General features: G+C 38.4%; 1 long non-coding RNA gene and 1 pseudogene across 1 annotated transcript in view; both read left to right on the top strand.

Annotated features, from left to right (window-relative positions):
* Positions 1-14,523, top strand: part of LOC138162627 (uncharacterized) — a 33,200-nt gene extending 18,677 nt beyond the window's left edge. The window contains exon 3 of the long non-coding RNA XR_011168678.1: positions 14,422-14,523. This is a non-coding gene — a long non-coding RNA (uncharacterized lncRNA). The remainder of the gene's footprint in view (positions 1-14,421) is intronic.
* A 2,151-nt stretch (positions 14,524-16,674) lies between these two features.
* LOC138162765 (U6atac minor spliceosomal RNA) lies at positions 16,675-16,787 on the top strand (annotated as a pseudogene).
* The last annotated feature ends 7,052 nt before the right edge of the window (positions 16,788-23,839 follow it).

Genomic DNA, 23,839 nt, shown 5'->3' with positions numbered 1-23,839 from the left:
ATACTGTGGATTTGCATCCTCTCAGATCATGATCTCATGAGTTCCCACTGGTGTGTTTCTCTTACCAACCAACCAGAAATCACATTAGTTCAAAATCAAAAGTTCTTGTATTAAACAGAATAACAACATAAGCACCAAAAATGATTCTTTCTCTATAGAGGATCACTGTCCCACAGATCAGCACATCATTAGTGTAGCACCAAAGTACTTTCCCCATAGCATCTATTCATTGCTGTTGGTTTTGCCTTCCAGTTCAGGCAGAACATATTTAATCTCTCTTCCATCTGGCAGCTACTCAAATGCATTAAGATGGCTATCATGTTACCCTGAAGTCTTCTCTTCTCCGGGTCAAACATCCCAAATTCCTTCAACTGAGCCTCATCAGACTCCTTCATCTTCCTCTGGATATACTCTAGGTCATCAACAATGCCTTCTCCAAGAATGTGAGGACTTTACCAGGTGAAATGGGCAGAGAAGAACAATTTGTTCCAGTAGCCATGAAGGCAGTACTTAGTCAGATACCCGTCATCCACTGTAACCCCCTGGCCACCGCCAGTCATCCTGACTTTTGTCTTGCCACTGGACTTTGATGACTCTGGAGTAAAGACTGAGGCTGATGACTTTGCACAACTCTGACTCATTTAAAATCCAATTCACACATGAGTCAAGACATCACCCCATGATGTCATTAGTCTTCTTCAAAAATAAAGGACAAATGACAGCTCATCGATATCCTTTCTAAAATGTAGTGCTCAGAACTGAACACAGTTTTATAGTGTTTGACCAGAGCAGAGAAGATAGACTTCCAATTCCATGGTTCTGGAAACTACCTGTCTCAGCATAGCCTAGGCTTTCATGAACTTTTTTGGACAATACGTTATACTCTTGACTGATACAGAGCTCCCAGTGCCCTGGAACTCCTGTATCTTTTTCACAAACAAACCAAAGAAGGCAGAATAAGCTGGATTATGGGATTTAAAACTGGAAATCATACAATCCTCTCCACTCATTTTCATAAGATTTTTTAATCGAAGGTCTAAAGAGGTTAAAAGATTTGACCAAGGTCATGTTATCAGTAACTATCAGAGCCCTGATCTAAATGCAAGTTCTCAAACTCTAAATATGTTATTTTTAAGCTATATTTTAGGGGCATGTAGGTGGCACAGTGGATAGAATGCTGGACCTGAAATCAGGAAGACCTGGCATCAAATCCAACCTCAGATACTTACTGACTGTGTGACCCTGGGCAAGTCACTTTACTTCTGTTTGCCTCTGTTTCCTCAATTATAAACTGGAAATGATAATAGGATCTATTTCCTAGGGTTTCTATGAAAATCAAATAAGATAACAACTTTATAAAGAACTTACCACAGTATCTGGCATATAGTATATAAATGTTTTTTTGTTGCTGAGTTGTTTCAGTTGTATCTGACTCTTCATGACCCCAGTTGGGTTTTCTTGGCAAAGTTACTGGAGTGGTTTGCCATTTCTCTCCAGTCCATTTTACAGATGAGGAAACTGAGGCAAACAAGGTTAAGTGACAGCCAGTAAGTGTCTGAGGCTGGATTTAAACTCAGGTCTTCCAGACTCCAAGCCCGGTGCTCTATCCACTATGCCACCTAACTGCCCATATAAATGTTAGTTATGCATTATTATTATTAATAATTATTATTATTATTGCCAAACCAAGCCAGAGTTTTAGTTCAGTTAGAGGTCAGGGCTATTGGACAGTGATAGATAGTCTTCATGCCTAAGGAAATAATGTGCATCTCTCACTAGGCAGGTATAGGTACCAAGAGCCAATGAGTTGAATAGATCAAGAGAGGCTGGCAGTTAATGGAGATTCCACAAGCAAAAACCAAGAAAGGCAGCATTTGGGGCAGGTAGGTGGCACAGTGGATATAGCACCCGCCCTGGAGTCAAGAGGACCTGAGTTCAAATCTGTACTCAGACACAACACTTACTAGCTGTGTGACCCCTGGCAAGACACTTTACCCCAATTGCCTCACAGATACAAAAAAGAAAGAAAGACATCATTCTCATAAAGAATTCATGAATCTAATAGCAGGTGATAGGAACAGGTCTATAGAAAGCCCAGACATGATGCATTGGGACACAAGGAATGTATTGGAAAACAAGGAAATTAGTCTCCCCACCAGCAAGGAATAGAAAGGGGGAAGTACTTTTTAGCTGGGACTTGAGCACTGGGAGGTATGCAGAGATCTGGAGTGGGACATCAGAGCTTCATGAAAAGAAGGAAATCTAGGAGTCTTCTTTGGGCAAACAGTGGTATTCCTGACATATTTCATAGCTTTCTTGGAGGATCAAAGAAGATTATGCATGAAAAGCATTTTATAAACCATAAAGTGCTATTTAAATTCCTATTTGAATTTTAAATGAGATGACTTTGAATTCCAGTTCTGCCACTTACTACTCACATAACCTCAGACAAGTCATTTTACTTCCCTGGGCTCCAGTGAGTAAAATATGAAATATTGGGATTGGATAATATCTAAACTCAAAATCCTATGATCCCTATGAGCTCTTAGTTCCTTTTTAACTATAGTTCCCACTCTGACACATCAGTCACCAAGAGCTCATTGAGCAGCTTTCCCAAACTTCCCATCTACCTCACTCAACAGGCAGTGTAGCCCTACCCTGAGAGCTACACATCTCTCAATTCTACAGCCCCCAAAACATTTGTAATTGTTTCCCCCAGAAAATGCAATCTCTATAAGAGTAAGGATTATTTCATGTTCATTTCTGTTTCCTAGCTCAAAGCAGGGCATTTAGCACTCACTGAAATAAAAAAGGAAATGTGGCGTGGTTAAAGTGTTAGCCTCTAAATCAGAAAGACCTGGACTCAGGGTTTACCTCTATCACATATTGGCCAGATGACCCTAGATAAGTGATTTAATCTCTCAGTCCCCACATAATTTTCTAAGACTATAAGTTTCAGCACTAGAATGCTGACCTTCATTATTTAATGTGCTTGCCTTATCCACAATATTGGTATATCTCTATACCAATGAAATCACAGGTTCAGTCCCCATTTTGAGAATATAGTGGACAGAGTGCTGGATGGTGTATGGAAGATCTGGGTTCAAATCTTGATGAGGAAATTGCCCTGGTTCAGATTAGCCCCTGCCCTGCAGCTTGTAATCTTAAAGATTTGTTTGAGTCACTGAGAGTTGAAGTAGTTTGCTAAGAAGCACCCATATATAAGTGATAGGACTTGAATTCAGGTCTTCCTAACACCAAGGCCAGCTTTCTATCCAATTCACATGCTTCCTCTTAGAGGAACCTTAGTAATCATCAAAACCAGCTTTTTAATTTTACAGATAAGGAAACTGAAGTCCAAAGAAGGAAATGGTATTCCCCCTCAAGTTCACACAGGTAGTTACTGAAAGACTGGGGTTATTTAGTTTTCCTGACTCCTGATCTAATACTCTGCCACACTGTGATAAAGAGGCAACAATCACAAAACCATGGTAACAAACCCATTGGCTACGCGTGGACAGTCACCAACAATCTCCTGCACCCATTGAGCCAACATAAAAAGGCAGGGTAAAATACAGCACAACAAAACAATTCCAGGCTGCTTATCTGTCTCTGAACTCATAGGAGTTTCCATTGGAGGGATGGCAGATTATACAGCACATCACAGATAAGTGCTGATAAGTTAGTCTTCTGCCAATAAACTCTTTAGCTTATTACATTGTGCTGATACACAAATAAGCAGCCCTGTAGGGCTTGCTCTTGTTGTTTTATGCTGTGGTTACAAATTCTGTTGGGGAGAAGCATCTCATCCAGCCAAGGGAAAAGAGCTTTCTTGGGAACAGCGTGTTTCAGAGAGGGACATTTACAATTCTAGTGGCTTTCGCCAGACACTCTACTTTGTGCCATTGGACAGAGTGAATTGTAGTTGAGTTTGCCAACCAGAGACACTTATTCATTCTCTGATTTGGGTGTGGGGATGGAGTTAGTGGGTCATGCCCACACTTGCCTATCATTCCTACTAACAGGGAGGTTGAGACAGGTGGATTCCTTGAGCTGAAGACTTCTGAGCTAATATAGAGTTAACCTATAGTAGTCAATCAGATTTCTGCACTGTCTGGCACCAATACAGTGAACTCTTGAGACTAGAGGGTCACCAAGGAGGTGAATCAACCCAAATAAGAAACAGAGCAGGTCAAAACTTCTGTAGTAACCAGCAGCGGAAAGGACCACTGCACTTATGGTCTGTGTGAGATAGGGAGACCAGCCAATAAACAAAGAAATGACTGGATGGATGGATGGATGGATTAATAGAAAGATAAATTAATGAATAAGTGAATAAATCGATAGATGAATGAATGAAAGGAAACAAATAACTGAACGAATGGGTAGATAGGTAGAGAGATAGATAGATAGATAGATAGATAGATAGATAGATAGATAGATAGATAGATAGATAGATAAAAAAAATAAATGAAAATAGGTTACAAAAATGTCTCTCTCTTCTGGTATCCAAGACTATTTTTTCTTAAAACTATGGAGTGAAATTTCCCATATTAGTCTACAAGACTGCAAGATGTCAGAGTTTTACAGAGGAAAGAAAGCACCAGGACTGATAGAAACTGCCAGAGGCCACAGAATAATCAGCTGGCATCACTAGTACCAGGGCTTGGGTGAATTCCTAGATCAATTTGACAACATCTTATCCTTGGCTTCTCTTCGCTGAGATACATTTACTGCTGTCATTGCACACACTGGAAAGTGAGGACAGGCAGCTTTTCTTTTGCATGATCCCAAAGCTCTGGGTAAAACTAGACATGAAAACCATATGTTGACATTTTCGAGGTCATCACTTTGAGTGTCTTCCATGGTAACTTACAAGGACTATGGCATGCCTCATTAGGTCTTGTATCTGACGTGGGTGAACCAGATGGTAGAATGGCTGATCTACTTTCATAATCAACAATCATTACTGTGGTTAAACGAACCATGAAGATGGTCATAATCAATGGATTGGCCATGCCCTGCAGATACATTCATCTTACACATGTACACCATAGGCTCAGGGATCTAGTCCAATTGGGACAGCATGAAGGGTGTCTAATGCAGCTCCCCAGATCACTCTGTTATGTAAAATGAATCCAGAAAATCACAAGCCAAGCAAGTACTCACCTCCATCTCTAGATAAGAGTTCTGCATATGGATAACTCTGGCAGGTTGTAATCAGTTGATGTTTGTTACAACATACTGTTCTGAAGATCTTCCCTGCCCCTAGGCCCTTTGATAGGCTTAGGTGACTCTGAGAACCTTCCCTGATTTGAGAATATGCTCTGTCCCCTAGTGGGACGAATGTGGTCACCTGGAGCCTGTGGTGGGAGGCTTGTTTTTCAGGAACACCCACACCTTGTTACTTTGTGATTGGGCAGCGGGTCACGAGGGTTGTGATGGTCTCTGACCCAGGAGAAGGCTATATATACCCTGATGTGAGGTTTTGCTCTGGAGCTCACTTTGGGAAGAGTTGTGTGATTTGGCCAGATGAGACTCTGGGCAGCCATTGACCACCACCCACCCCACCCCACCCCTGGCTTTGAAAACCCAGATATTGGTGCTTCCCTCTTTGGTAACTAACTAGGTATGGATGTAATGGTCAGACAGTGGGAAGCCCTGTCTGCTGATATATTTCTCTGTCTGCTTGTAACTTCTGTTTGTATTCTCTGAAGTTCAGGGTGTTGACTTTTTCCCCGGAACTAGGTAAATGATATATGTTTGATTGATTAAAGTAAAATTGTTAACCCATTCTGAGTTGCTTTCCTTTGGAGAAGCAGATCTAAGAACCTGTGTTGGCAATCACCCTGAATATTCTAGGGTGCTTGCTGCTATACATACCTATATGAAGCTATTTAAAATCCCAGAATGTTAAAGCTAAAAGGAAGCCTATAGACAAACTAGTCCAACCCCTTTATATCATGGAAGGGGAAACTAAGGCTAGTGGGAGGAAAAGCTCTCCCAAGATCACATAGCAAATGGCAGATGACAAAAGTCTCCTGACCCCCAGTCAGATGCTTTAGACTGACTTCAGGATGCAAACTTTCATTCATTCAACAAGCATTTAGCAAATACCTATTCTGTAATGGGTGCTATATTTGCTGGGATTATAGAAGCAAAAAATGGATTAGACTCAATAGTATATCCCTGTAGGGTACATATAGACTTAGAAAACCACATATGCTCTATTGTATTTTTATTTATTTTATTAAATATTTCCCAATTGTGTTTTAATCAAGTTGAAAAATATAGCTAGTCATGCTTTATAGGAAAAAAAATGGATCAGATCTGTCCTCAAAGAATTTAGATTCTATTGTAGAGGGGGGAAATGTATGTATACACACATACATATAAATACAAATATGTAGAAAATAAATGCAAGACAGCACCCCTTCCTCTGCAGTCATCCTTCTCATATGGAGATGCAGGACCTTTGTGCTAGGGAGAAAGAGGAGGTAGTCACAAGAAGTAATGTGATGTAGCTGGTGGAGGAAACAAGGTAAGAGGGCTTTAGGTGGAGAAGGGATGTAGCACCAGGAGGTCATTGTTGCACCCAACTGTGAAACCTTTAGATGCTCACACATGAGCACCTCGATTCAACACTGTAAATACCCTGTAAGTTGACTGAATGAATTATCATGCCTTCCACTTCATCCCATTATATAATGCTCTTTCTGAGCCTGTTACCTCATGAAAGACATGTGAGCATTAATTCTGATGAATAAGACCAGTTCCACTGGGGAAGGGACATGATTAGGGGCAGAGAACCAATCTTTCTGTACCCACTCATCTGGGCTCTTTTTCTAGTAAATTTCTTGACCAGCACTGAGAATGTTGGATAATTCTTAACATCTGGAAACATGACTTCAATTCACATTGATCTGACCTCTTTTAGGCCCCCAGGTCTATGGGGGCTAATGTTAATGATTGTTGTAATTCTTTTTTTCAAAAAGTAGAACCTAATTTCATTCTCTGGAACCTGAAGGGCAATGGGGACATATAGACAATGTTGGGTGGTGGGACCTATGTCCAACTGTTAATCTTCTTCTTCCTACTGAAACTTGCAGCTGAAATTAATACATAAATTTACAGCTACAGAGTAAGCTATGATAAATAACCCCGGGAGGGTTTTGATTATTTACATTTTTATGGAATCTGGCCTGATCAAATAGAGAGAACTCACCAGGCACTTGGAGAATTATGTCTCGTTCAAAAATGATTTAATAGCAATGGAAAATAAAGCCGTCTGTGGGTGCTTGTAGAGCAGACTTGTAATGCCATCAGATGAGCAATATACAAATAGTACAAAATGAATCCAGCACAGCAAACATTCACAGACGCTGAGAAAAAGCAATAAATGAAAGTTAAAGAAAAGCTCAAACTACTTAAGGTTTTTGAGTTTGTTTTGGATACAAGTAGGTCTCATAATTATTGAATATGGTACAGTGTATTCAAACTAAAGGAGATACAGAATTAGATTCTACCTTTGACATTCACCAGCTTTATTACTGTGAGCAAGTCGTTTAACCTTTCTAAGCCTCAGTTTACTAATCTACAAAATGGGGGTTATGATATTTTTTATCAGTTTGAGGCTTAAATGAGTTAGTTAATAAGATAATAAATTTATATAATAAGGAGATAAAAGTAAGATAATAAATTTTAAAAGGTATACTGTTGTTGTTTAGTAATTTTTCAGTTCTACCCAACTCTTCATGACCCCATTTGGGGTTTTCCTTGGCAGAGATATTGGAGTGGTTTGCCATTTCCTTCTCCAGCTCATTTTACAGATGAGGAAACTGAAGCAAACAGTTAAGTGACTTGCCCAGAGTCACACAGCTAGTAAGTGTCTGAGGCCAGATTTGAACTCAGGACGAGAAGACTTTCTGACTTCAGGGCCAGCATTCTATTCACTGTGCCATCGAGCTACCCAAAAATACTTCATCTCGCATTGGCCAAGAAGATGAAATATTTTGAGGCAGCTTTTACCCAGATCTAGATTCTACCCACTTACATTCACTAACTAGATGCCAGTGGGCAAGTCATGTAACCTCTTTAAGCCTCAAATTCCTCATTTATAAAATGGGGGTTATGATACCTAATCCCACCAGTCAATTTGAAGCTCACTTGTGTTAATCCATAAGGTAACAAATTTAGAGCTGGAAGGTACATTATAGGATATTTCATAGAGTCCCTTCATTTTACAAATGAGGAAAAGGAGGTCCAAGAAGGTGAAGAGACTTGACCAAGATCACAGTGAGTGATAGAGCCAAGATTTGAACCCAGGTACTCTCACTCTAACCCAGCTATTTTTCTACCACCTTGAGCCAATATGATGTATGTAAATAATTTTGTAAGCTTTAAAAGGCTTCTATGAATTTCATTTGTTATTAGCATTATCTCATAGATGATGCTGTAACAGCTCTTTGGCATCACAGTCCAATAACAGTGGTTTGGATTTTAGGTTTGACTTTAAGACATTCATAGGTCATTAGATGGTAAATCAGTACAATAATAATTCAAAGTGAATTTTCATTTGGCTTCCAATGTGTGTATGATGAGAACTTTTATTCCTGGGTCTGAATATTCCCTTAAGGACTAAAAGGGAAGGGTCTGGGTCTTCTTCTTTGTGCCCTTCACAGCATCTAACACATGGAAGGCACTTCAATTTGTTGAATAGAATGTGTAGTTTTTCAGTTCCTAAAAAATAAAGGCAGAAATGTTTTTATTCATGTTTCTGAAATAAAGCATTTTGGAGATAAACTTAAATTCACCTTAATCATTGACTCGCCTACATGTCTTGCCTTTATAAGGCATTTAACAATTTATTCTGAATCAAGCAATATTATGCCAGGACAACCTCTTTAAGAAAAACATAGATAATTTAAGTCAAAGCAGTGATTGATTCCTACAAGGTACAGGCTTCATGTTGATTTCCTTCTCACTTAACTCCAGATTAGTGGTCCAGGAAGCTGCAATTTGCATCAACATGCATTGTATATTTCATCTAATTTGATCTCAGATTAAAATAGATCTTCATTGCTCTATACCACCACCTTTGAGGTAGAGGGTTATTGTTCATGGCACCAAAGATTAGACACAGTATGAACTATGGAAGCCTGTATCTCAGTTAAAACTGAGCATTCAGATTAACGTCTGGATGCTCAACTCAATTATGCCAATGGATCTGAGGTTTCATCCACTCGGATTGTTCTCTCTAATGGTACAGATCTTAATCCATCCATGTCTGCCTGCTTTGTGCAAATTTTGTCCTTGTGCTCCCACAAGTTTATTACAATAGTCTTATTCAAGGTGCCTTCCTCAATTTGTCCTGACATTGGAACTAAAACTCCAAAAGAATGATATCATCATTTATATAAAATATTTTTAATAGGAAAGGTAGGAGTTAGAGGATAGGGCAGCTAAGTGGTACAATAAGTAGGCGGAGTTCTGGTCCTAAAATCAGGAAGACTTAGCTTCATGAGTTCAAATCCAGCCTCAGTTACTTAATGGTTATATGGCCCTGGACAAGTCAATAACCCCATTTGCCTCAGTTTCCTCATCTGTAAAATGAGCTGGAGAAAGAAATGGCAAATCACTGTGATATCTTTGCCAAGAAAACCTCAAAATGGGGCCATGAAGAGTAGGACATGACTGAAATGACCAAACAACAACAAAAAGGTTTAGAAGAAAGGTCAGCAGAGGCAGCCAGGTGGTGCAGTGAATACAGCACCGGCCCTGGAGTCAGGAGGACCTGAGTTCAAATCCAGCCTCAGACACTTAACACTTACTAGCCATGTGACCTCGGGCAAGTCACTTAACCCCAATTGCCCTGCCCTCCCCCCTCCAAAAAAAAAAAGAAGATAGGTCAGTCAGAGTCAGGAAGACCTGAATTCAAGTCCTACCCCTAACACATGCTTAGATGCATGACCATGGGCAAAATAATCAGCCTCTCAGTGATCCAGTCAATTCATTAAATCTTAGAGAATTAAGAGCATAGACAGAGACTAAGAGTCTAAGACTATATGTTATACATGAGTTGCTGATCTGTATCAGTAGGGAGAATTTCCACACAAGGATTTCTTCATACTGAACTAATCATACTGAACCAAATATGTGTGTGTATATATATATATGTATGTATATATATATGTATTACATGTAATGTACACATATAATAACTTAACTCAATTATTTAATCATTGGCATTGATTTAATAAATTTAATAATTAGTATACTATATAGTATTATGTAGTACACATATATAATATAGACACATGCCTACATTTACACATGTGTGTCTGGGTGTGTGTATGTTTATGTGTTTATATTTAAACACATATGTATATGTATGTATGAGTATGTATATGTGTATGTGTACATGCATGTATTTGATTTCGACCTGTGATTCGGAACATCGTACCGCATAGCTGTAAAGTTTCTCTCTTCTTCCAGCTTTCGGCTTTGGCTGAAGTTCTTTTCTATCTCTTCATTGTGAAAAAAGTAGGCTCTGCAACATTCTTTCAGTTCAACAGTGAAGTGCCTCTTTAAGGAAATCGGTCCCCTCAGCAACAGGAACAGCAGTAACCCTACATGAAAAACTCATCATTCCCTTTTTTTCCTTCAGAGAGTGGCCTGTCTTGGCCCTTCCAATTCACAATTTCAAGGTCTCTTATCTGTAGTAGAAGATTCTTAGCCTTAAGTTGTTGTTGTTCAGTCATATCTATCTGACTCTTTGTGAATACATTTGGTTATTTCTTGGCAAAGATACTGGAACAGCTCGCCATTTCTTTCTCTAGTTCATTTTACAAGATTAAGTGACTTGCCCAGGGTCACACACTTAGTAAGTATCTGAGACCAGATTTGAATTCAGGAAAATTAATCTTCTTAACTCCAGACCCAGCACTCTATGTTCTGTGTCACCTAGCTGCCCTTAGCCCTACTTACTAAGGTTTTAAGAATAAAGAGCAGAGATTTTCCTGGGTAAGTAGCCTGTCCTCTCAGACTCTAGTCTGTCTTAACTTCAAATTCAACACCCTGGTTCAGGGTTTTCTGTATTCAAGATCTCATTGTAGCCTATGGTGGGCATTCCCTGTGCCCTTAGATTGTAAGCTCTGAAGCCTAGACTATCTCTATTCATTGTCTATGGAAGAGTTATTCACCCCCAAAATACCAACCAGCTCTAGGATTTGGGGGTCCCCTAGTTTTTCAATTCCAAACCTCTTCTATTTTTTTGAGTAGGAAATGAAACAGAGTCATAGCTAAACTCAAGGTCCAAGGATGTTTCATGATTCACATTCCACCATATATTCATGCAGGAATATATACCTACAGGTAGTTTGGGCTCCAAATATTGTTTTAATATTGTTTGATATTGTTTTTTTACTCTAGGATAACATATCTATCCTCTGTTTTACTTTTAAGGCCCTTCACAATTTGGTCTCAACCTTCCTGTCCAGACTGACTTCACATTGTTCCCCCTCATGTGTTCTACATTCACAGCATTCCATGTCATAGCATCATAATATCATAGATGTAAAACTGGAAGGAAGCCTTGGGGTCATCACTGCTACCTCTGGCTTTTGTACAAATATTTCCACCTGTTTGTATTGCTCTCTCTCTCTGTCTCTCTCTGTCTGTCTGTCTGTCTGTCTGTCTCTCTCTCTCTCTCTGTCTCTCTCTCTCTCTGTCTCTCTCTGTCTCTCTCTCTCCTGATTTTTGGAATCCCTACTTTCAGTTGTGATGCAAATATAAAGTCTAGACTCTTTTCTTTTTGCTTTTTGGAGGAGGGAAGGTAGAGCAATTGGGGTTAAGTGACTTGCCCAAGGTCACATGGCTAGTTTTTTGTGTTGTGTCTGAGACCAGATTTGAACTCAGGTCCTCCTGACTCCAGGGCTGGTGATCTATTCACTGCACCACCCAGCTGCCCCTAGACTCTTTTTTTTTAAAGTAGGGCCTCATAGAATATTTGCATTTTGGTGTGACCACTAAGGTCTGGGATCAGAGGATTCTTAGCAGTTACTCCAAAAACAAAATTTTGTCCAATTACTTAGGGGGGATCAAGCTCAGGAAAAACAAAATCACAGAATTACAAGGTTGTAAGGAACCTCACAAGTCAGATGGTCTAATTAACCAAACTCATAAATATAACTCATTTCATTTGCATAGCTCTTTAAAATTGATAAAGAGATCTCAACTACTGATAAACTAAAATATTTTCATTAAATACATGTTAATTTCTAATGGGAAATCAGAAACCAACTCCTTCATTGTGAATGAAGAAAGTGAGAAGAAAGAAAGGTATGCTGGTAAATGTTTACCAACTGACCGGGAGAGGCAGGGGTGAAATGTATGTATGACATACTCTTAGGTTAATCTGTATTATCAACATTTTCTCCCTCACTTTCATAAATCTAGACAATTAACCAAACAATAAAGTCCTAATTGGTAGTGTTTGCCAGTCTCTGAAATATAAATGCTCACCCTCAAAATTTAACAATCAGCTCTCCAAATTAGTGCCCTGTATGAGCTGACTCCAGCCAATCTCTGATCACAGATTCTAAGTTTGAAGGGACTTCACAAGAAATTTAGTTTAAGCATTACATTAACACAGATCCTCTCTACAATTTACCCAACAAAGGGTTATCTAGTCTTTGTTTAAAGACCTCCATTGAGGGGGAACCAATTACCTCCCAAAGTAGTTGTACTTTTGTACAGCACTATTAGAAACTTTTTCTTTACAAAGGTACTAAAATTGACTCTAGGCTCTTAGTTCTGCCTCCATAATGAAGCAGACCACAGGTCTAATACCTCCCTCTGCTCCCTCTTTGTATTTGTTTGTGTACTTATTATCTCCCTCCTGCTGTACCCAGTAGAGGACAAGTACCTTGAGGGCAGAGTTGTTTCAGCCCTGTCTGACTCTTCATAATCCCATTTGGGGTTTTCTTGGCAAAGATACTGGAGTGGTTTTCCATTTCCTTCTCCAGGTCATTTAACAGATGAGGAAACTGAGGCAAATAAGGTTAAGCGATTTACCTGGGGTCACATAGCTAGGAAATGTCTAAAGTGAGATTTGAACCTTGGTCTTCCTATCTCCAAGTCCACAGCTCTGTCCACTTCACCACACTGCCTCAGTCTAACACAGAGTCAATTCCCATTGTGAAGAGTGAAATGATTGACCCCATGGAAAGGGAAAAGGAAGACAAAGAGAAAGGAGAAGGAGGATGAAGGGGGAAAAAGGAAAGGAAAGGAAATAAAAATTAGGGAAATTATTGAAAATTTATCTAAGAAAGACAGGAAGGAAAGCATGCTATTTTTATAGCTCAAAATAGTTTACACAATATTAAGCAAATCAGAAAACTTCAAATGTGCAGTCAGTGTGGTGTCACATACATATAAGTATGTGGTATATTACAAAGAGTGTTGGACTTAGAGTCCTGAGAAAAGGATTCAAATCTTCCTGTATTTACTCTCCATGAAGGAATGAATGAAAAAGCATTTATTAATGTAAGTTAATAAAAGTAGTTATAATGAAAGTTAATAAAAACATTTATTAGTATAAGTTAATAAAACTTGCTATGTACCAAGCACTGTGCTCTGGACTAGAGTCAGGTCACTTAATCTCTCTTTCATATTTCTAAATCACTTACCGCAATGTCTGACATAAATGTTGCTGTTCAGTCATTTCAGTTGTGTCTGACTCTTCATGATCCTACTTGGGGTTTTCTTGGCAGAGGTGTTGGAGTAGTTTGTCATTTCCTTCTCCAACTCATTTTATAGATGGGGAAACTGAGGTAAACAGGGTTAAGTGACTTGCCCAGGGTAATGCAGCTAATAAGTATCTGAGACCAGATTTGAACTCAAGAAGATGAGACTTCCCAACCTAGCTGTCACCTGGCATAAATAGATGCTTAATAATTATTTGTTCCTTTCCCTTCTGTTCCCCTCATCTCCTTTCTGTAAAATGAGAATGACAATACTTATACCTCACAGGACTTTGGAAAAAGACTCTGTAAACTTTAAAGTACTATGAGAATATGGGAAGGTGTATCACTGAATTTGTGTTGACTACTTACTGATTTGTGTCTATTCACTCCTTAAAGGAATTAAGGCGTGGACGGATGATGAGAGTGAGAGAGATTTTGTAACAACATCAAGGGAAGGAGAAAGTCTGTCTAGATTGATTGAGATGTACACTTCTTCTTTCATGCTTGGTTTTCAGCTCCAAGGTCAAAACATGTAATATACCAAAAGATAGTTATTGTTCGTCTTTTGTTTTCCAAAAGGACCATTGACATCACGAGGTGACATCTTAACTCATTCATGAATTAGATTTAAATAAGGTAGAGCAGTACAAAATCTTTCCCTCACTGTCTCTTCCAGAGTCACTGAAGTCCAGTGGCAGGACAAAAGTCAAGATGACTGGTGATGACCCAGGATGGAGCAGATCTTTCATGTCTGACCAAGCTCTAAGCACTCCATGGCACCTGCTTCGCCACTTTCATGACATTGAAATAAATTGTTCTGATCCACCTATTCCACCAGGATAAGTCTTCACATGCTTGGAGTAGATGTCCCCATAATTCACCAAGAGGTCTGAGCCCATTGATTACCCTTAGCCTGATTTAGCCCTTATGACAAGAGGGTGTGGTCTGTGCACATGCTACAGCTTCTTGGAGCTACAGGTGAGAGTTGGGTGGGAGGTGGACACAAAAGGTAGATAAGCAGCCCTGAGAAGTACTCAGAAAGCCCTCACACAGAGGTGCAAATCCTCCTTGAACACCTCATATACCCCAGTAGAAAAGAGGAGAAAGAAAACTGGGCTTAGAGTCAGGAAGACCTGGGTTGGAACATTCCCTTTGATAATTACTAGCTGTGCAATGAGGAGCTCTCTCTGAGTCTCAGTTTCCTGTTCTGTAAAATAAGAATAATATCTTTAGTACCTTCCTCATAGGGTTGTAAGGCTCAAGTAAGATTATTATATATTTAAAGCACTCTGTAAAAGTCTATTATTATTATTAATATAGACTTTTCTGGGAAGTAGATAAAACTCAATAGGCTCACACTGAAAAAAAACAAGAAAGAGCCAACAGGAATTGGAAAGGAGTAGTGCTGCTTCAACCTACACCAACCTTGAGTCTTTGGAAATTATACACATAATGGCAGGGACTTAGTCTCAGTGGTCTCACAAGAACAATCCCATAATTCCCCCTAATGCCCAAAGACTCTCCTTTCCTCAGGAGTCTCAGAAGTTCACTTTCTGCCATTAGTAAACTACACTTCAATCAACCACCTCAAAGAAGCCTGAGCCCCAGAACCCCTCTACCTGCTGAACCATTGAAAACCAAGCCTGGTCATATCTATTGAACTGTTAACATCTATCTCAGTCCTCTGCACACAGAAAAGATTGTTTGGGACTTCATTGGATCTTCAAAAATAGGCCCCAGGTAAACTCGATCCCAAGAAAATACCTCAATTTAGACTAACTAGATATTGGGAACCCCCACCCACTCACTTTTCCATTACTGACATTGCTGGCTGCCCAGATCTATAGGATCTGGTGACAATGTCTCCTAAGCCCCAGAAATTTGCCCTCTCACCAGAACTTTAAAAGTTGAGTCCTAAACTCAGTCCTTTCCCCTGATCCTTGAGAGAACTGTATCTATCCGTCATGGGGCTTAAGTAATTGTAGAACATCTAAAACAGAGAGGTTCAGTCTCGGAAAATAGTCAACCCTGCAAGAAAAAAGCAGGAAGGGGGAGAGATATGGAAGAAGCATTGCCTCCTATGAATTTTAGGAAGAGATCTGTATAGGGAAGTAGAGTCAAGGAATTTTCATAACTGTTAGTAGGCTGAGGTTAAAAAAATCTGATAATCAGCACTGGGACCATAGAATCATAGATTTAGAGATTAATGGGACCTTGAAAGCCATCAAGTTCAACCCCCTCATTTTACATATGAGGAAACTGAGGCACGAAGAGCTTAAGTGACTAACCCAAGATTACACAGATACTAAGAAACAGAACCCACATTAAGACACAAGTCCTCTGACTTCCACTGGACCATGCTACCTACAGAGAATAGCCAGTTACTGGTAAACATTTACCAGTAGCCAGTTGCTGGTATATATTTACTAGTTACCAGGAAATGTGAGAGGTGTCACCAGGTGGCAAAGGCATAATGATTTGGAATGAGTGGTATGGAATCCAGCACCAAGCAAGAGGCAAAGAGTCAAGTCAAGAGGCAGTCATCATCAAGGAGCTGGAAAACAGCAAGTGAACATCCTGGCAGGCAGCTGTAGGTATAGTAATAGAGAAACCTGGGGGCAAGCACTAGGCAAAGAACTGGGCAAATGTCAAGTCCGTATGAAAGAGGTATATGGAAATAGGGATAAAAGAAAAGAGCAAATAATGCCCCAGACCTTGGGGAACTGAGACATCAAGAAGGTCACCAGCACAGGAATTCCCACATGGAAGAATAGAAGAAACCTCCAGATGCTGAAACCAGTATTATGATGCAGGGCTTTGTTTGTAGGGAAGTAGTCACAAGCACAGTTATGAGCACCAAGCACATAGGAGAGCCTTGAGGCAGGGGAACCAGCAGCAATGCTGATTCAATGCTAAAAATCTAAAGAGTGTGTTGTATGAAAGGAGAGAAGGTTAGCACTCCCCTTGATAAGGTTGGAAGAGGTCCTAGTGGCCTTTACAACACATATATAGTTAAGGCATTGGCACCCACTCTGTAATAGTAAAAGAGGCAAGGGGGAGGCAGAAAAGTGTAAATTACATCACCTGAAGAGACGATTAATTTATATAATAAATATAAACATATTATAGTAGAGGGGGGAGAAGGGAGGGAAATGAGCATTGTTTGATCTTTACTCTCATAGAATTTAGTTCAAGGAGGGAATAACATACTCAGTTAAGTATAGGAATCTAACTTGCCCTACAGGCAGTAGAAGAGGACAGGGGAAGGAAAAGGAGGGGATAGTTAGAAGGGAGGGAAGAAATAGTAAGGGAAAAGGGAAAGAAAAGGGAAGGGGGCTGACAGAAAGGAGGGAAGATTGAGGAAGGTGGTGGTCAAAAGCAAAACTCTTTTGAGGAGAGGAAGAGAGTAGGGGGTAAAAACATAAACAGGGAGGAGAGGAAGGATGGAGAGAAAGACACAGATGGTAATCATAACTTTGAATGTGAATGGGATGAACTCTCCCATAAAATGGAGGTAGATAGCAGAATGGATTAAAAACCATAATCCTCCCATATGTTGTTTACAAGAAACACATTTGAAAGAGGGGGATATGCACAGGGTAAAGGTAAAAGGCTGGAGTAGAATATATTTACTTCAGCTGAAGTAAAAAAAAAAAAAAGCAGGAGTAGCAATCCTAATCTCAAACAAAGCAAAAGCAAAAATAGATCTAATCAAAAGATATAAGGAAGGAAACTATATCCTGCTAAAAGGCACCATAGACAAATATTATTATTAAACAGACATGCACCAAGTGATATATCATCCAAATTCTTAAAGGAGAACTTGAGGGAAGAAATAGACAGCAAAACTATATTAGTGGGGACCTTCTCTGAACTTGATAAATCTAACCTCAAAATAAACAATAAAGAAGTTAGGAGGTGAATAGAATTTTAGAAAAGATAGATATGATAGACCTCTGAATGGGGATAGAAAGGAATATATCTTTTCTTAGTAGTACATGGCACTTAAACAAAAATTGACCTCACAATCCATTGCAGAAAGGCAAAAATATTAAATGCATCCTTTTTAGATCATGGTGCAATAAAAATCATATGTAACAAAGGGGCATGGAAGATAGACTAAAAATTAATTGGAAACTAAATAACTTAATCCTAAGGAATGAGTGAATCAAATATCAAATCATAGAAGCAATCAATAACTTCATTTAATAGAATGACAATAATAACACAACATACCAAAACTTATGGGATTCAGTGAAAGCAGTTTTTAGGAGAAGTTTTATCTCTGAATGTTTGCATGAATAAAATAGAGAAAGAGGAGATCAATGAATTGGAAAAGCAATTGAAAAACCTAGAAAAAGAACAAATTGAAAATCTCCAATTAAATACCAAATTATAAATATTGAAATGCAAATGAGAGATTAATAAAAGTAAAATTAAGAAAACTTGAACTAATAAATAAAACTAAAAGCTGGTTTTATGAAAAAAAAATAAAATTGATAAAAAAAAAAAACTCTGGTCAATTTGATTTAAAAAAGAAAGAAGAAAACCAAATTACTAGTATCAAAAATGAAAAAGGTGAATTCACCTCTAATGAAGAAGAAATTTAAACAATAATTAGGAATTATTTTGCCCAATTCTATGTCCATAAATTTGACAATCTTAGGGAAATGGATAAATATTTACAAAGATATAAATTGACCAGATTAATGGAAGAGGAAGTAATATACTTAAATGAACCCTTCTCAGGAAAAAAAAATTGAACAAGCCATCAATGAACTCCCTAAAAAAAATCTCAAGGTCCAGATGAATTTACAAGAGTATTGTATCAAATATTTAAAGAACAATTAATTCCAATACTATATAGACTATTTGGGAAAATTGGCAAGGAAGGAGTCCTATCAAATTCTTTTGATGATACAAATATGGTATTACTACCTAAACTTGGAAGACTCAAAACAGAGAAAGAAAATTGTAAACCAATTTCCCTAACAAATGTAGATGCAAAAATTTCAAATAAAACATTAGTAAAAAGATTACAGCAACTTATTACAAGAATAATACACTTTGATCAGGGAGGATTTATACCAGGAATTCAGGGCTGGTTCAATAGTAGGAAAAATATCAGCATCATACTTGATCATATCAACAACAAAACTAACAGAAACCATATGATTATCTCAATAGATGCAGAAAAAGTTTTTGACAAAATACAACACCAATTTCTATTGAAAACACTGAAGAGCATAGGAATAAATGGAGCCTTCCTTAAAATGATAAGTAGCATGTACCTAAAACCATTAGCAAGCATTGTATGTAATGGGGATAAACTAGATGCATTTCCAATAAGTTGGGGGTGGGGGGCGTGTGAAACAAGGATGTCCATTATCACCACTGTTATTCAATATGGTACTTATATATTATATATTATATAAATTATAGCTTTAGCAAAAAGAGAAGAAAAAGAAATTGAAGGAATTAGAATAGAGAAAAAAGAAACTAAGTAATCACTCTGCAGATGATATGATAATGTACTTAGAGAATCCTAGAGAATCAAATAAAAACTACTTGAAATAATAAGGAACTTTAGCAAAGTTTCAGGATATAAAATAAACCCACATAGATCATCTGCATTTTTATATATTACTAACAAAGCCCAACAGCAAAAGATAGAAGGAGAAATTCCATTTGAAGTCACTGTAGACATTATAAAATAGTTGGGAGTCTACCTGCCAAAACAAACCCAGGGACTATATGAACGCAATTACAAAACACTTTTAACACAAATAAAATCAGATATAAATAACTGGAAAAACATCAGTTGCTAAGTAGGTAGGCCAAGCTAATATAATAAAAATGACAATTTTACCTAAATCAATTTACTTATGCAGTGCCATACTGATCAAACTACCAAAAATTATTTTTTAGATCTAGAAAAAATAATATCAAAATTAATCTGGAAGAATAAAAGGTCCAGAATAGCAAAGGAATTAATGAAAAGAAATGCTAGGGAAGGTGGCCTAGCCATACCAGATCTTAAACTGTATTATAAAGCATCAATCATCAAAACCACTTGGCACTGGCTAAGAAATAGAGGAGTAGATCAGTAGAATAGGTTAGGTACATGAGACACATTAGTCAATGATTATAGCAATCTACTGTTTGATAAGTATAAAGACCCCAGCTTCTGGGATAATAACTCACTATTTGACAAAAACTGCTGGGAAAACTAGAAAATAGTATGGTAGAAACTGGGCATAGACCAACATCTGATACCATATGTCAGAACAAAGTCCAAATGGGTACACAATCTAGGTATAAAGGATGATTCTATAAACAAATTAGGGGAGCAAATAATAGTTCATCTATCAGATTTATGGAGAATGGAGGAATTTATGACCAAACAAGAGAGAGAGGACATTACAAAATGCAAAATGGATAATTTTGATTACATTAAATTGAAAAGTTTTTGCACAAACAAAACCAATGCAACCAAGGTTAAGAGGGAAGCAGAAAACTGGGAAATTTTTACAACCAATGTCTCTGATAAAGGCCTCATTTCTAAAATATATAGAAAACTGAGTCAAATTTACAAGAATACAAGTCATTCCCTAACAGATAAGTGGTCAAAAGATGTGAACAGGCAGTTTTCAGAGGAAGAAATTAAAGATATCTATAAACATATGAAAAAATACTCTAAATCAATAGTGATTAGAGAGATGAAAATCAAAATAACTCTGAGGTACCACATCACTCCTATCGTATTGGCTAACATGGCAAAACAGGAAAATGACAAATGTTGGAGAAGATGTGGGAAAGTTGGAACACTAATTCATTGTTGGTGGAGCTGTGAACTGATCCAACCATTCTGGAGAGCAATTTGGAACTATGCCCAAAGGGCTATAAAAATGTGCGTACCCTTTGACCCAGCAATACCACTTCTAGGGCTGTATCCCAAAAAGATCACAAATATGGTAAAAGGACACACATGTACAAAAATATTTATAGCAGCTCTTTCTGTGGTGGCCAAAAATTGGAAATCAAGGGGATGCCCATCAGTTGGGGAATGGCTAAACAAGTTGTGGTATATGAATGTAATGGAATACTATTGTGCTATAAGAAATGATGGAACAGACAGATTTCAGAGAAACCTGGAAAGATTTATATAAACTGATGTTGAGTGAGGGGAACAGAACCAGGAGAACATTGTACACAGTAACAGCCACAGTGTGAGAGGACTGATTTTGATAGACTTAGCCCTTCTCAGCAATGCAAGGACCTAAATCAATCCCAAAGGACACACAATGGAAAATGCCAGCTACATCCAGAGAAAGAACTATGGAGTCAGAATGTAGAACAAATCAGACTATTCTCTTTTTTTATTATTTTGGTTTTTTTCTTTCTCATGGTTTTTCCCATTCATTATAATTCTTCTATGCAACATGACTAATATGAAAATGTGTTTAATAGGAATTTATATGTAGAGCCTATATCAGACTGCAAGCCATCTTGGGGAAGGAGAGGACAGGGAGAGGAAGAAAATGTAAAACTTATGGAATTGAAAACTAAAAATAAAAATTTAACTAAAAAAATTAATGTTTTTTAAAAAGTGAGATGGTAAAAAAAAAGAATCTAAGGAGTAAGCCTGGGGCAGAATTAAGCCTGTACATAGGAATTAAGTGGACGCTAAAGAGGAAGAAGAAAGATGATAGCATCATAGATTTATTTAGAGCTGGAAAGGAATTTGTTATCTCCAGAATACTCCCCTACCCCTCTTCTATTTTATAGTTGAGGAGACTGAGGCTGGAAAAGAATAAGTAACTTGTCAGTATCTGAGGCAGTTTTTGAACTCAAACCTAGACCTGAGTTCAAATCTGAGGCAGGATCTGAGGTTCAGACCTGAGTTCAAATCCTTCCTCAGACACTTACCAACTTGTGACCCTTGACTTAACCTTCCTCTGCCTCAGTTTCCTCAACTGTAAAAAGGGAATAATCTAAGCACCTACTTCACAGGGTTGTTTTGAGGATCAAATGATATCATATTTTTGAACACTTAGCACCATTTCCTGGAACAAAATAGGTGCTTAATAAATGCTTGTTCCCTTCCCCACCTCCTGACTGCACATACTATACCACCTTGCAGCCTCCAGTACAAGGGCTCCAGGTGAAGAAGCTGCAGGAGTCGGGGAACCAGACCAATAACAACAATTCCACTGGTGCTCACTTCCCCAGCAACCCTGTTTTAGAAGGACAGCCCTAACATCTTCAACGCCAGCTTCCAAAAACAGATGTGCTGACTTGGACCTAAATATAAATGACATTTAGAAAACAAAATGGAGACAGTAAGCCAATAGCTAACAAGAATAAAGAAATCTGAATTCATTATTATACTTACTCAGCATTATCAACTTAATTCAGCACTTCAAAAGATCTGTGACTTCTCCCATGCTCCCTTCATTTGATCCTCCTTCCCTGCCTTAGTAGTCTTCAATACTTCCAGGGAGGAAGTAAAGGTAAGACATCACCAACCTTCCAATGTTGGGCATCTCTAAATTTAGCTGACTGGCCCTTGAAAGAGAACAAAAGAGTTTGAGCATAAGCTTGAAGCCTTTCCACCTTTGTAGGGACTGTCATATGCTCTCCCTGCCAATATGAGTCATTGAAATAAGAATACGTTGGAGGGGGAGGGGGGGAATGTTCTGCAAACTTTAAATGCTATATAAATGTGAGTTGCTATATCCCCTGTAAGTTTCTTGAAGGCAAGGACTGTCATTTTTTATCTTTATATTTCCAGCACTTAGCACAGTGCCAAAGCATGCAGCAGTCACTTAAATGTTTGTGGAATTGAATCCAGTTACATGATTATGATGTTTGGTGATAACTGAATTATTTATCTTTTGTTTAGAAAATAGTTCATCTTACATTAATTACATCTTAAGGCTCCAGAGCCTTTATTTGGATTATCCATTAATTTAGATTTCAGTTCACTCTAAGACCTTGTTAACAATTTGTTGTTGTTCAGTTATGTCCAACTCTTCATAACCCTGTAGATCATACCATCCATGAGGTTTTCTTGGCAAGGATACAGCAATTTTTCACCATTTCCTTCTCCAGTGGATTAAAGTTAATAGAGATTAAGTGACTTTCCCAGAGTCACACATGTTAGTAATTATCTGAGGTCACATTTGAACTCAGGTCTTCCTGACTCCAAGACCAATGCTCTTTCCACTGAGCTACTTAGCTGCCCCTTTGTTAACAAGCAGAGATGTCCAATAACAGAATAGGTTTGTGAAGCAGTGAGTTCCCTGCCACTGAAGGTGTCCAGGAAGAAATGGGATGCTCATTTATCCAGGTTACTCTAACTTGAATTATATCGAGTGGGAGGTTGTTCTAGATGGCCTCTAAGATCTCATTGGTTTCGTGCACTAGACTGGCAAAGGGCTATACACAAATGTTCTTGCCTTACTTAGAGCACTATTCAATAAATCTTATCCATAATGCAAGCAAGTTCTCTCTTTGTCTCTCTCTGTCTCTCTGTCTCTGTCCCTGTCTCTCTCTGTCTCTCTCTGTCTCTCTCTCTCTCTCTCTCTCTCTCTCTCTCTCTCTCTCTCTCTCTTTCAGTACAGTTGAATAAAAAGCATGCTTTAGTACACTCCCTCCAAAACACTGCCTGATCCTGAGTGTGCTGCTCCTCTCTCCCTCACCCTTGCTCTGCCTCTGCCCCCATCATTTCATGGTGGTTCTTATCTCTCAACTCTCTCCTAATAGAACTTTCTGCCTTTTGGGCACAAGATTCCTGAGAGATGCCCATTTGGGCTTTTTGTAAGGGAAAGGGACCTGATGAGTGGCCTAAGATCTCATTCTGTATTCAGAAATAAATGAGAACTGATGTTAATTATTTCTAATTGGGTCCCTCCAATTCAGACAAAATCCAAATTAAACCTAATTAACACCGCATACTCAATATCTCATAAAATTTAATTAAACCCTTTTCCAAAGAACCTAGGAAATGGTCCTCACTAGATTATATCAGTGACCCCATTGGACATCACATGTTGCAAGTCTTCTAAATAAAACATAGATTCAAAGAATCA

The sequence above is a fragment of the Petaurus breviceps genome, unplaced genomic scaffold (genome assembly GCF_028583685.1).
Source record: "Petaurus breviceps papuanus isolate PSGF00001 unplaced genomic scaffold, PetGlider_PUasm1.0 120, whole genome shotgun sequence".
Taxonomy (NCBI): Eukaryota; Metazoa; Chordata; class Mammalia; order Diprotodontia; family Petauridae; genus Petaurus; species Petaurus breviceps.
Note: the sequence above shows the minus strand (reverse complement) of the source record. Positions and strands in the feature narration are given on the sequence as shown.